The sequence below is a fragment of the Microtus pennsylvanicus genome, chromosome 2 (assembly GCF_037038515.1).
Source record: "Microtus pennsylvanicus isolate mMicPen1 chromosome 2, mMicPen1.hap1, whole genome shotgun sequence".
Lineage (NCBI taxonomy): Eukaryota > Metazoa > Chordata > Mammalia > Rodentia > Cricetidae > Microtus > Microtus pennsylvanicus.
Genome location: NC_134580.1, coordinates 110,866,027 through 110,877,335, shown reverse-complemented (window position 1 = coordinate 110,877,335; position 11,309 = coordinate 110,866,027). Strand labels below are relative to the sequence as shown.

Sequence of the window (11,309 nt, the reverse complement as noted above, 5' to 3'; positions counted from 1 at the left end):
ACGACTTGATGAACCACAAGGATGCACAGTTAGACTGTGCCCACTGTCCAGATGAACTCAAGCGTGTGCTCTTTCTTAGTCATGATACATTATAAATAATACATCACCATCCCAAGCTGTGGGCTTCCAAGTTTAAAGCTTGTATTTCTTTTAAAGTATTTAGTTTTTAATCCTGGGACGAGGTGTAATGTGTGCGCATGTGAGTGTAGCTGCCTGGATTCGGGTCCTCTGGAAGAGCAAGCACTCTGTGAGTGTAGGTGCTGGATTCGTGTCTCCGGAAGAGTACTACATACTTCTGACTACTGAGCATCTCTCTGATTCCCCCCCCCCCCCCGAAGTTGTATTTATAATAAATTTCCTGAGGCTACTGACTATTGGCAAATTACTTTAAAAAACCATCAGTATTTTTCTTAGCTTATTTTTATTTTATTTTATTTGTTTGGTTGGTTTTGTTTTCTGAAACGGTTTCTTTGTGTGGCCCCGGCTGTCCTGGAACTCCATGCAGACAGTATTTTTCTTAGTTTATGATGACAGCTGTTTCTCCTTCTTAATTAAGTGGCTCTCAAATGTTATGAGCCCCCCGAGAGCTTATTCAAACGGATCTGTAGCCAAGGACAGTGTCCAATGCCTGTCATCTCGACTTTTGGGAGATGGAAACAGGACAGTCAGTCATTCAAGGCCGGATGAGCCTTAGCAACACAGAAATTTCAAGGCCAACCTTGGAGTTCTGTTTGGTGTTCTGTCAACTTGACCCAATCTAGGGTCATCTGGGAAGAGGGAACCTCAGCTGAGAAAAGGCTTTCACCAGATTGGCCCGTAAGCGACCCTGCAGGACATTTTCTTGACTAACGATTGATGTGGGAGGGCCCAGCCTGCTTAGTGTAGTAGTACCAACCCTGGAAAGGTTGTCCTGGGTCTAGCTAGCATTTGCCTCCTCAGATGCTTGGTGGCCTTGGCAGGACCAGCTCTGGGACGGTCTGTGGCAACCGAGTGGCAGCGAGGGGCTCAGTGACCTAGCCTGGGTCACTGAATTTATGGCCCACCCAGACTGCAGAAACATGTGGGCAGTGCCTCTCCTTCCAGGCTTCTCTGTACCTCTGCGGTGACACAACTGTGCCCTTGCCACCATACTCTATAAACAACACAGCCAAAACACCGCAGGGTGAGAATTTTAGGAACCGGGAAACTGTGGAAAGAAAATGTGTTTGGCCAAGGGCTGATGCCTCCCCATCAGCAGCATCGTGCTGAAAGCTGCTGTCCAGCCATGCACACGAGGCCCAAGAGCAAAGGCCAGGAGCTAGGGATTTGAGGACCGTGGCTGACAGCAAGTCAGAACTGTCCCTGCTTTTGCACATGGGCCTGCCTGGGCTCCTGGCTCCTGCCCCGTTATCTCTCAATCCAGAGCAGCTTGGTGAGGCGTCACTGTCCTATCTAAGACAATTAGAGAATACACTGTTCCTTTCTAGGTCGTCCTAGATCAAGCAGAAGCATCTGGCCTTTTGTGCCAACCAGGTCTTCAGGCCAATTTTTACGGATGGCTGGAGGGTAGGTGACGTCTTGCTCACTGACCTGAGGGGGAGATTACCGCTCATTATACCTTCAGGGCTGTGAGAAAGACATTCCTACAAGTGCAGTGGGGTTGGTCTTCCTGGCTCACTGACAGCGTGGGTGTGTTTTTATGGTGTTTTCCTGGATTAATTGACTCTTTGACGGGATGGGATAAAATCTGACAGAGCTAGCCCGTGCAGCTAAGCAGAAGTAACCTATCCAGTGTTTTGTGGCTGGAGTAGAAGGTAGTGATGAGTGGAGGTGGGCCGGGGGGGGGGGGGGGGGGGGAACCTTCCTGGGGCCACAGCAGACAGCAGTTGGAACCCCACCTCTGCCGGAGGTCAGAGGAGTGCAGGAACTCCTGCTAGAGAATCTGCCTTCTTACACCGGCCACCAGGTGTACAAGGAGCAGGTGACACTGACTTCCGACCCACCTGGTGGTGATAAGGTCTTCCCCAGAAAGGAGGTCCTTACCGACATTCAGGGCCCTGAGGAGAATCCTCGTGCCTGAGGTCTGTTCAGTATGAAGATCCTACCCAGCAAAGACTTTCCTGCCTCCCCACCCAAGGCTACTGTCTAAGAACTTCCAGCCAAATGTGGGCGCGCCAGGGGTGAGATCCGTGCCAACATATTCAAGAGGAACTGGATGGCTGAGGTGGGCATCGGATATGTGCTGCTGACCGAGTGCCTACTGGGGCACCCTAACCCAGAATCGGCACTCAGGAAGGTGGGCGCTGCTTGGAGAACTACGAAGAGGAGGTTGCCAGTGGTCTACCCAGTACGCAAGCAGTACCAGCAGCTGGAGGGCTGACGCTACCTGGGACCTCAGCATGGCTAAAGCCTCTCCCACTGACCTTATGACCCCAGTGGTCTAGGAGAAGCCAAAGATCCCATGGCAGCATGCAGGCTCAGGCCAGCAAGATAATTAAGCAGTCAAGAAAATGTCAGACAGGAGGCCGGCACTGCGGAGACTAGTGGGCTCTCCCTCCCTCCCTCCCTCCCTCCCTCCCTCCCTCCCTCCCTCCCTCCCTTCCTTCTGTTCTGTCCCCTCCCACGGTGTCTAAGTTATTTAATTTGCAGCAGGGTGGGAGAAGAGGAGCACCCGAACCTGGATTTGTTTTTCTAAATAAAGCTGGAAAAGAAGATAAACAACTAAGGACAGAACTAGCTTGTAAGACAGAGGAAATCAGTAGCCGAGTTTCAGCTCGGCGGGAGTCAAGAGCAGGTCTCTGATTGACAGGTCTCCCTGAGCAGCTCTTGCTCACGTGGTACATATGGCCCTCCCCCTCCTGTAGTTACTACCCAGTGTCCCCCTTGTCTGGTACTAGACTGTAGGCAGAAAGAACCTGAAGAGCTCAGCTTGGCTCAGGTGTGCAGCTTGGGTCAGCCCAGCTCCAAAGGCAATCAAGCCCATCCAGAAGAGAAGGGGACAAGAGACGCAGCTCTGCCTAGGCCGGTTCCTCCAGGGGCAGATTTGAATCAGGGATTTTGAGTATTTGTTTGTCTGGGAAGAAACATGGGATGGTTAATCTTGACTGTCAGTTTGATGGGATTTAGAACCCCCATGGAAACAAATCTCTGAGCACGTCTGGGAAGACTGTCTAAATAAGGGTAACTGAGGCCAGCAGACCCACTCTAGATGCAGGTATTGTCGTTCTGCGGGTTGGGGTCCCAGACGGAACAAAATGGGGAAGATGCGCATGTATCCCTGCTTCCTGCCTGGATGCAATGTGACCGTCTGTCGTCTGCTCCTGCTTCTGGCGCCAGATCCCTTTCATGATAGACTGCACCCTTCAACCATAATCCAAAATAAACCCTGTCTTGCGTAAGTTGCTTCTGACAGGCATTTTATCACGACAACGAGACCAAGCGGTAAAACAATACACAATCCAGCCTTACCATCTTCATTTCCCTCTATTACCGGCTGAGACTCTTTCTATGCCAAGTCTCACACAAAAGGCAAGGAAGCCTGATGTATCCACCCACACAGGCCAGCCTCCCTGTAGTGAGTAATCCAAAGGCAAATGGAAGGCATTGCTTTGAATCTTGAGTAGAAGGAAGCAATCATGAGAGTAAGAGGCCACAGACACCAGCAGCTGCAAAATGCAAGGAAACGATGAACTCTCAGACTATCCAGAGGCAGGCTGCTTTGCTGACATGCTGGTTTCAGCCCAGCAAAACTGATGCTGAACTTCTGGCCTCCAAGTATACTGAATAAAAGAAACAAAAAAACCAAAACGGCAAGCAATTCCTGGCCCAGAATACTCCGGTGAAAGTGTCTGACTGGCAACACGAATCGCTACTGGTGTGAGGGAAACTTCATGACTGTATTTCCAGAGTGAGATGGTCTAAGAGATCCCGATATATTTTTACCTTCCTTTTACAGCTGTGTTTTGGCTTTCTTTTTAGATTTGGAGTATGAAATGAGAATGTTTTTTGTCAGAGTCAGAAATTCATATTCTTGCAACCCAGGTGTAAGGCCAGCAAAAGGATAACATCAAAGAGCTGAAGAGACATAGCAAGTATTCAGATACACCGGTGAACTTGCCCAGCAACTGTCTTCTTTCTTGCACACATGCACAGTAAATAAGGAACCACGAGAAGCTATGCTGTGCTTGTCTGTTCCTGGTTCACATGAAGGAAGGATGACCACACCCACACAGATAAACATTGTTCAAGAAAGAAACTGTCTATTTAGCCCAAGCAAGATCTTTATTGGGGTTTCAAGTATAAGCTGTTAACTCACGGCAAAGCTTCCTGGCTGAATCTGTAATTCTTTTCCCACACCTTGGCTGCCTTTCATGGAATGATGACATTTAACGACAACCATGAGATTCTTCAAGAATGTATTATATAAAACACCGCACACTATATGACTTATAATAGCAACGGTAGGGGCTAGAGAGATGGCTCAGAGTTAGGAGCACCAGCTGCTCTTCCAAAAGACCTGGGTTCTATTCCCAGCATGACCATTGTGGACCACGAATGTCTGTAACTCTCGTCCAGGGGATCCATGAACACTGTGCAGGCATATGGTACACTGGCGCTCATTCAGGCAAACACCCATACAGATAAAAATAGTAGTAACTGTATCATGATATTGCCAATTCTTTTACTTTGTTTCCTAGATGATGTTGATGGACAACATGAGCGTTATGTACAACGTGTTAATGAAAGTTATTTCTAAACAGTTTAGAAGAAATAAATCTTATTTTAAGTATTCCATAAGAATGTTATTATTAGCCGGGCGGTGGTGGCGCACGCCTTTAATCCCAGCACTCGGGAGGCAGAGGCAGGCGGATCTCTTGTGAGTTCGAGACCAGCCTGGTCTACAAGAGCTAGTTCCAGGACAGGCTCCAAAAGCCACAGAGAAACCCTGTCTCGAAAAACCAAAAAAAAAAAAAAAAAAGAATGTTATTATTAGAAACCTAAGCCTGGTGATGGTGATGCACGCCTTTAATCCCAGCCCTCGGGAGGCAGAGGCAGGCAGATCTCTGTGAGTTCAAGGTCTACAAGAGCTAGTTCTAGAACAGGCTCCAAAGCTACAGAGAAACTCTGTCTTGAAAAAAAAAGAAAAAAGAAAAAAAGAAAGAAAAGAAAGTTATTCTTAGAAACCTTATAATCGGCTGGGTATGGTGGTGTGCACTTTTAATGCCAGTACTCGGGAGGCAGAGACACGTGGCTCTCTGTGAGTTCCAGTCTAGTCTGTTCTAAATAGTGGTTCCAGGACAGCCAGGGCTATGTAGAGAACCTGTCTCAAAGCAAACAAAACAAAACTTGTAATAAATACATTTTAAGTGACAGAAAAGGGAATCTTATTTACATTTTCACACCAATTTGAAAAATTAATTCATTCCATTAAAATATTTTTATTTATTACCTTAGAATTTATACATCTTGAAATATCTAGAAAAAAAACAAAGAATGAACAAAAATAAACTTCTCTAAACATCAAGAAAACAAACATCCCAATTTAAAAATGGGATAAGGCACTAAACAGAGGATTCTTAAGAGATGAAAACACAAATGGCCGAGAAACATGTTTTAATATGTTCAATACCTTTAGCAATTAGGGAAATGCAAATTCGGACTACAGCGAGATTTCCCCAATCAGATTGGCTAGCATTGAAAAAAAGAAAACAACAAAGGATGACAAATGCTGGAGAGAATATGGGAAAGAGAAACACTTGTTCTCTGCTGATGGGCCTGCCAACTGGCGCAATGGAAATTGGTGTGGAGGTTCCTCGGAAAGCTATAAATGAACCTGCCACATGACTCAGCCAAGCCCCTCATGGGCATATACCCAGCGGACTCTATGTCCTACCCAGAGAAACTTGTTGGTTCGTGTTTATAGCTGCTCCATTCACAATAGCCAGGAAATGGAGGCAACCTAGATCGATGAATGGATACTGGAGATGTGGAACATCGACACAGTGCAATATTATTCAGCTGTTGAGAAAAAAAACAAGAGATTATGAAATTTGCAGGTAAACAGATGGAGCTGGAAACAATTCCGAGCGAAGTAACCCAGACCCAGAAGGACAAGGTTGCAAGTTTCCTCTCATTTGTGTTTGCTGGCTTGGAATCTTTAGATATGTGTGTTCTATTTGGAACAGCACCGCCACTGAGCTCCAAGATGGAGGTGTCTTTAAAAAGGATTTTAAAAAGTATGCATCTAAGGCCATTAAGATGGCTCAGCGGGTAAGGGTGCCTATTGCCTGACGGCCTGAGTTTGATCCCCAGGTCCCACGTGGTGGAAGGAGAACCTGCTGTGGTGTGTTTACTTACATATGTATACCTACTTACACACAAAATAACTAATGTTATAAAAACATGAAACTCTCTGGTGTTATAGAAAAGAATTCCTAAATTAATCCATCAAAGCTGGAGCCCTAGCCTTCCAAAAACAAGCAGCTTTAACAGTCTCTGCTGTCCTGAAACCCCAACTCTGCATAGCCCTAGAAGAAAATCACCCATGCCCTCATGCCAAAACCAGACCAAACTCTCTGCTCCTCTTTGCTCAGATTCTTCACTTACTGATGGAAAAGACTCAGAGAAAGAGGAGGAGGAGGTCAGCTGCCTCTCCTGGCTGCCGGTGAAGATGCATTCCAGTTCGTTCACTACAGGCAGGAAGCGCATCCCCAGCTTCCGGTCACATTTCCAGAAACCTCCCAAGTACCATCAAGCTTCTCCCAGGGACAGATGTAGGGGCTCCTTAAACATTAAATGTTTTGAAAAATAAACACCAGGCACCTTGTAACCTATATATCTCACCTATATAGCAGCAGGCATCCAACTACCAGAATTCAGAAAGGTCAGGTCCCTCCTCTAACCCAAAGGTAGAGTCAAGTGGACCAAGCGGGTGACCTCATCTGCCTAGCAGGAAGTTGATGTGTTTGGATCAAGACAGTCCCTCCTGGTGTGGTGTCCTCACCTTATCTTGCCTGGAGGGCTCAAGCGGTGAAGGACTGCACAAAGCCTGCCATCATTGAATTCACAACTGTTGGTTTTGGTTTTGAGACAGAGTCTCACACTGTAGCCCAGGCTAGTCTTGAACTCAGCTCAGGCTAGCTTTAAACATGTGGCAATTCTCCTGCCTTAACCCCCAAACTGTGAGACCAAGTCCTGCTGGTAAACTGCTCAAATGCTCTTCCTTCACACTGTGCTTCCTGTAATGACTACAACCAGAGGACTCAGTCTCCCTCAGACAGTGGAAGGTGTTCCTTTACTCCACCTGTGAATTAGTAGACCAACAGAGGTCTTCCTTCATGGCTTGGAATGTCCATGTCATCAGGAGAATGACTCTAAAAACAGTGTGGCAGGCAGAAATATGCCCCCCACACACGTACCATATCCATATCTCTGGGACTTAGATCCTCTGGTGACAGAAGAGACGTCGCAGAGATGATTAAGTGAGTGAGAGAGGCACACAGATGAACCTAGATTTTCTTTGTGTCTTCAAAGTCCCTGGGCTCATAGGAGCTCACAGACACTAGACTGACAGTTAAAAAAGAGGGCCCGACTTAGGCCCTTTCTCTATATGTGTGACAGTTGTATAGCATGATCTACCTGTGGGACTCCTAGCAGTGGGAATGGGCCCTGTCCCTGATGCTTTGGTAGGCTTCGAGGAGCCTATTCTTCATACTAGGCTGCCTTACCAAGTCTTAGTATGAGGGGAGGAGCTTAGTCCTACCTCAACCTGATATACCATACTTTGTTGATTCCCATGGGAGGCCTGCCCCTCTCTGAACAGAAACAAAGGAGGAGTAAATGGGAGGAGGGACAAAGGGAAGATGGAGGGGGGGCAGGGAAGGAGAGGAGGGAGGGGGAAACTGTGGTTGGGACATAAAATAAATGAATATATTTGATTTTAAAAAGGCTGAGAATAGCATTTATCCAACTTATTTCTTTAATTGTAGTATGTATGTATGTATATATGTATGTATGTATGTATGATGTATATGGGCTTGTGTGTGTCACGGTATCCACGGGAGAGCAGAAGACAATTTCCTGGAGTCAGTTTCTTCCTCCCACCACGTAAGCCCAGGTCTTCAGGCTTGGTGGCAAGCGCCATTACCCACAGACCCAACTCACTGCTCCTCAGCGAATTTTCTTTGGAGACAAGAGGAGAGCATCACATCCCCAGGAACTGGAGTAACAGAAGGTTATCAGTTGCCATGTGTGTGCTGGTAACTGAGCCCAGGTCCTCTACAAGAGCAGAAAGTGCTCTCAACTGCTGAGTCATCTCTCTAGCTTCTCAAGACTTTCAACCTTGGTAATCCATGGTTTACCTTTTCTCTTTTCTCCAGCAAAATTTGTCTTTTCTAAGTGGTTGTTGTGGTCAGAATTCAATACTATAATGTTTATGAACCTCCTGGAACAATGATTCTCAACCTCTGGGTTGTGACCCCTTTAGGGAGTCAAATGACCCTTTCACAGGGGTCACCTAAGACCATTGGAAAACAAAGATATTTACATTACGATTCATGACAGTAGCAAAATTACAGTTATGAAGTAGCAATGAAATAATTTTATGGTTGGGGGACTACCACATGAGGAACTGTATTAAAGGGTCTCAGCATTAGGAAAGTTGAGAACCACTGTCATAAAACCTTTATCTTGATTAATTAATTAAGTAATTGGTAAAATGTGGTCAATGAAGCAATAAAGCAAGAAGGAAGAGGAGACAGAACCAGATGGCAAAACTTGAGAGAGAATAAATCTGTAAGTTGTATCCTGGCAGAGCTAGGCTTGAAGATTCATACTCAGCACGTTCTGGAGTTTGATCTCCAGGACGATAAGAACACACACCTGAGCAGTAGATCAAAACAGCTGATTTTCACTTCTCCTGTGTTTCCCCATCTAGAAGAGCAGCAACTGATGCCGCACCATAGGGATGGAATCCTTTTCTAAGGGAATGTTTGCTCTCTTTCGCTGCCTAGATCACTTCCCTCTCTCCCTTTCTTCTTAGTGTTGTTTTTTGTTTGTTTGTTATTTTGTTTTGTTTGAAGTAGGGTCTCACTTTGTAGCCCAGCCTGGGCTTGAAGTCACCATAATCTTCATTTCTCGGTTTCCCAAATGCTAAGTTTTTGAGCCAGCTAGCTTCCCTACCCCCATCTCCTCCCTTTCCTCCCCCCCCCTTCTGTCTTCCTCCTTTTTCCCACAGGACCTTGCTGTGGAGGCCAGCCTGGCTTGGTCCTCACAATCCTTTCTTGCTTTCTCCTCAGTATCTGTACCACTTGGCCTGCCCTGGCATGAACAAATCCTTCTTCAGTCATTTGCCCACACTTCAAAAACATCTGTCATCTTACCTTGGAGATAATGATTTCCCGCTGTGTGTTCTGTGAGATCAGTCCTATGGAGGAAAGTATTTGCTCTTTGCTCTGCAAATATTTGTGTTGGCCATGTAAAAAGGAAGGATGAGATGAATATTGGGGTGGCACCGATGGTTGAATTACTCAGTCTTCCGAAGAAGTGTAGCACCCGAAAGTTTGTTCTTTTTTGTGTGTGTGTTCTTTGAGAGTCCTTTCTTGTTTTTGTTTTTGTTTTTTTGATGGGGGAGACAAAGTTTCTCTGTATGTCCCTAGCTGTTCTGGAACTCTGTAGGCCAGGCTGGCCTCAAACTCAGAGATCCATCTGCCTCTGGGCTACCCCCTTCCCTCACTCCGCCCTGTGTGCCAGGATTAAAGGCATGTGCCACCACCACCCAGCAAGAAAGTTCTTTTTTGTATTTTTTAAATTTTTATTGGTCTTATCGTTGGATGCATGAGTATGTATGTTAGAGGGCAGCTCTGGGAGTATCCCTTCCCTTTAACTGTAGGTTCTTAAAGTAAAATGCAGGGTGTCAGGCTTTAGAAGCAAGGGCTTTTACTCACTAAGCCAGAGTGATCTTGCCGTGTGTGTGTGTGTGTGTGTGTGTGTGTGTGCACGCATGTGTGTATATGTTCTTATACAGACCAGCCTCACTGATCCTTCTGTTCCCACCTCCCTGTCATGTACTACCACGCCCAGCTATTATTATTATTACTATTACTACTTTTTTTGTTTTACTTTGCTTTTTAAGGCAAGTTTGTACTCTGTGACCTCAGCTAGCTTTGAAACCATGGTGACTCTCTGGCTTCAGATTCCCAGTGACTGAGACTCACTGTGACACAACTCCTACATGGAATTCTTTGCCAGTGTGACATAGAGAACCAGTTTTTAAGATAAAGCATCTTAAATAGTTTTGTGTGTCGTGTATTTTTGTATGTGTGTGATGGAGTGGGGAGGGGTGCTTGAGAGCCATCAACTCCTGTGGATGTCAGAGACAACATCTGGGAGTCAGTTCTCTCCTTCCATCATGGATTTAGGCTTGAACTCAGGTGGCCAGATTTGTGAAGCAAGAACTTCAACCCACTGAGTCATTTTGCCAGACATAGCTTCTCTCCCCCCCCCCCCCCCCCCAGTATCTATTTGTTTAGAACGCTACTGGTTTTGGTTTGGGGTTTTTGTTTTTGTTTGCTTGTTTTGTTTGTGCGGTAGGGACTCATCTAGCATATACAGGCCTCAACTGAGGATAACTCTTGAACTTCTGATCTTCCTGCCTCCACATCCCAAGTGCTGTGTTTACAGACAAGAGTCACCATGCCAATTCCTGTGATCTGAGGTTGAGCCCAGGACTTCATTCCTTCTTGTAGAGCACTGTACCACTGAATCCCACGTCAGGCCCCAGACAAAAACTGGGCAACCAAACTCTTGGAGCCTTTGGTCCCTATTCTAGAATCTCTGCCACTGGTCAATAGTTAGAAGCAATGATTCTAATCATTTGGATTTCATTCTGATCTGAAGAGAATTAAGACACATTGTTTTGGGGACATTTTCCTTGGAACAACTATGACTAAGATCCAGATCCCATTAGACCTGGAATGTCAACAGTCTCCAGCTCTGACGCTGGTTTCCAAAAGTTGTCACAGTTTCTAAAGTGAACTCCAGTACAGTAATAATCAAACCAGAAATCGGGATCTGGTAGATGCAACTAACTTTTTAAAAATGTCTGGAGCAAAATGAGAGGATTTCACTAGTGACCAAGACACGGTCCATTCCATCTCTCTCTAGCTCTGTTTCTGACTTTGCAGATCATCATCTCTGGTGGCTGTGCATTTACTGCTAAAGCTAAGTGAGCGATCTCAGATAATTATACAGTCACTTCAGTTCACCCATACTTATTGTCGACATTAGCTGTCATCTCTATAACATTTGCTTATGCTTCTCCCCGTTCCTTC

The 11,309-nt window shown here is 45.9% G+C and overlaps 1 pseudogene; it reads left to right on the top strand.

The window, feature by feature from the left end:
- Positions 1-1,534: 1,534 nt before the first annotated feature.
- Positions 1,535-2,423, top strand: LOC142844363 (ubiquitin-conjugating enzyme E2 S-like; annotated as a pseudogene).
- The last annotated feature ends 8,886 nt before the right edge of the window (positions 2,424-11,309 follow it).